At 40.6% G+C, this 3,560-nt stretch overlaps 1 pseudogene; it reads right to left on the reverse strand.

Moving 5' to 3' along the window:
* Nucleotides 1-1,565: 1,565 nt before the first annotated feature.
* LOC106304666 lies at nt 1,566-3,131 on the reverse strand (annotated as a pseudogene).
* Nucleotides 3,132-3,560: the final 429 nt, after the last annotated feature.

The raw sequence follows: 3,560 nt of genomic DNA on the forward strand, positions 1-3,560 counted from the left end.
ACATAATTGGAACTCAAAAGGAGGTTGATGATGCTCGAACTCATATGAAAGAGGAGTTCGAAATGAAAGATCTCGGCAAGACAAAGTTTTTTCTTGGGCTTCAGATGGAGCATCTCCGAGAAGGAATATTTGTGCATCAATCAAACTATACAAAAAGGTTATTGAAACGCTTTTGTATGAATAAAGCGACTCCTTTGAGTACTCCCATGGTAAATAGATCTCTAGATGTTGAAAGAGATGTTTAAAAGATCCTGGTAAAATCTTATATAAATAAGTACTTTGGAGATGCTAATGGTAATAAAGCATATATGAGCTTATATATATATTGCGAGTTGTGTTTGATTAAATATACTTTTAGACACTAATATCTTTGTGAGATATAGCTCATTTCCTATTTATGGAAATTAGAACGGCGTCGAGAACATATTCGTTCTCTCCAAGGTACGTATTGACTTAGGATTGATTTATCCTAGAAAACCCGAGTTCGGTATGGTTTTGCAGATACATGATATTTATAAAGTCGAACACAAACCGGCTATGTTTTTACAATTGGTGGAACCGCGATCACTTGGCGGTCCCAGAAACAAACTCTGGTTGCAACTTCTTCAAATCATGAAGAAACTATTGCGCTTCACGAAACATGTCGAGAATGTGTGTGGCTTCGGTCAATAAGTCACCACATACAAGAATCAAGCGGAATAGTCAATGAGAAAGAGCCGATAAAAGTATTTGAAGATAATTCGGCTTGTGTCGCTCAACTCAAAGAAGGCTACATCAAAAGCGACAGAACAAAGCATATCTCTCCAAGATTTTTCTCGTACATATGGGAGCTCGAGAAAAATAAAAAGGTGGACATCAAGTATGTACGGTCATGCGACAATCCCGGCTGACTTGTTCACAAAGGCCCATCCCACTACAACGTTCAGAAAATACGTTTATGGTATCGGGATGTGGCATTTACGTGACCTGTGACGAGAAAGCTATGGCCACTATTCTCAGGGGGAGATTACGACAGTGTACTCTTTTTTCCTTGTCATGATTTTTGTTCCATTAGGTTTTTCCATGATTAGGTTTTTAACGAGACACTACGTAGTACAAGATGGATAATCAATGGGGAGTATTAGATAATATCAGAAGATGATAATGATTATCCATATTGATTTCTTTATTATTTTCCTTTGGAAAATATCTCAGTCTTAACCGACTAAGTGTTGCTATAAATAGACCCATAAACATCTGTATGTTACGGATGTTTGAAAGATATAACTAAGACAAAAGTCTTTATTCTCTCTGCACGTCCAACTTTCTTTTGTTATTTATTTTCTTCATAAACATAGATCAGAAGTTGATTGATAATCAACATCAACTCTCTCTCCATCAGATCCCTACTTATTTTACAACACCGTACTCTTTTTTTTTTGGTCATCTCTGTCTTAATACTAACATCTCGTTTTATGTTAGTTGGGCTTGCGGTTTGCCCTAGTTGGTAGTTAGTTTGGCCTCTCTGTTACCATACTCTATATATTACTTGACATCTTTGTTTCTTTTAGGCAAAACAGCTGTTCAAACTAGAATCTCGAGATTCTCCAGTCAAAAAGCGTTGATTTACTTACAAATGTTAAAAGAGTACACGTAGAGGTTAAAACACACCCTACATGCAAACTATAGCATCCACACACACTCTCACCGGGACCAAAAAGAAAATAGCAAATAATGAAAAAAAAGAATTAAATCATCTTGGAGCAGTGGAAGTGCCAGACTCCATGTTTTCAAGAGACCTTGGCTCCGCCTGGAGAGACATTGTCCTCATCGCATCTCCGTTTTGTTGCGAACCTCTTTCCTGTGCTGCTATGAAATAAGCGTACGGACCCCATCCTTCTTCATGGTAAGGGTTGGGGTAAAACTGACGGTAACAGAAAGCAGTAACAAAGAGACCAATAAGACCTCCAGCGAAGACGTCTTGCCAGTGGTGCCAGTAGTCATCCCACACGAGATATCCCCACGAGGCAAGCCGCGAGGAGAGGAGCGAACACGATGCAGAGCTTAGTCACATGTCCTTCTCTATTAAAGGCCTTTATTTTACCAGACAAGTAGAGAGAGAGGAAGCCAAGTCCCGCGAATGACCAAGAGGTGTGTCCACTCGGGAAGCTTTTGTGACCTTCCTTGACTTCTCCTGGCTCACCATGGCATACCACACCACCTAAAGCATCGAACAGCTCTTTCCCGTCGGGGAAGCAACGCCAGTAGAAGTTAGGACGAGGAGCTTAATCGAGTCGGTGATGATACCATTTATCAAAACGGTGAAGAGCAAGCCGAGAATGCTGTGGTGTAGATCGTAAACACATGTTCGTTTAATGTAGAAGCAGACGAATACTATGATTGGAAGCAGAACAGCGTAGATTGGGACGGACCAAACGGGGATGGTGTTGTCGTTGAAAGGGTACTTGAGATCCGTCATCATGTCTTTACCGACGTATCTGTAGAAAGGACAGATGAGTTGCAAGCCGATCTCGATGGCCACCAAGATCACGAGTATGATCCAGTCGTGCTTGTGTTTGGAGGCGAGACCTCCTCCAATGGCTTCTTATTGTGTGAATGCCGAGATCTATCTCTTGCATCCTCCCTCTCTGCGGCTCTTGTTCCTGTTCAAAAAACCACAATAAAGTTCGTCAGACTTTTGTAATCTAACTGGATCAAAAAGGGATTTATTATACACTACTTGAGGATTAGGGTTTGAAGTCTCTGTTAATAACGGAATGCGATTCATTCTCAATCTCCCAGTTTCTCAGTATATTATCATTACTTTTGTTATTACCACGACAAGACTTGCTCTATATATCCAACCAGACTTGTCTGTCTGATTCACTGTGCTAAGCACACTGTTCCATTAATTATATTTTCGTTGACTTCAACCTAACTTAGCAAGTTGACATTTTTTTTTAAAAAAAGAGAAGACAAACAGAGAGGAGAGTCTCGATTAGGTTACCTGAGTCTTTCCCCAGAATTTGAGAGGAGCGAAAAATGAAAATTTTGATTACGGTTCTCCACTACAGTGAGATCGAGGTTTACAAGCGCAGTGCGGAACGGAACCAAAAATAGAAACTGATAGTAGTTGCAGAAGAAGAAGAAGAGGGATGGGGTGAAGACGCGTTTTGTTATCCTCGTATAGGATGGTCGGTGGATCTTTTCCTTTGATCATACTATAAGTGGTACGAATATGCCGTGTCATGGATCTCATCCATACACTCTCACGGCTGGCTTCATGCATGGCTAATATTTCTGCGTGGTTAGAGGATGTGGCTGCCATGGTCTGCTTTATGGACCGCCAGGATATAGCTGTCCCACCGTGTGTAAAAACATAACCAGTCTGAGATCTAGCATAATGTGGATCAGAGAGATAACCTGCATCAGCAAAACAAACTAAATCTTCCTTAGATTTGTTAGTAAACATAAGACCCAAGTCTTTCGTTCCTTGTAGGTAATGAAGTATATGTTTAATCCCGTTTCAGTGCCTTTGGGTCGGACAGGAGCTGAACCTAGAAAGTAAGTTCACAGCAAAG

Source organism: Brassica oleracea, chromosome C7, assembly GCF_000695525.1.
Source record: "Brassica oleracea var. oleracea cultivar TO1000 chromosome C7, BOL, whole genome shotgun sequence".
Classification (NCBI taxonomy): Eukaryota; Viridiplantae; Streptophyta; class Magnoliopsida; order Brassicales; family Brassicaceae; genus Brassica; species Brassica oleracea.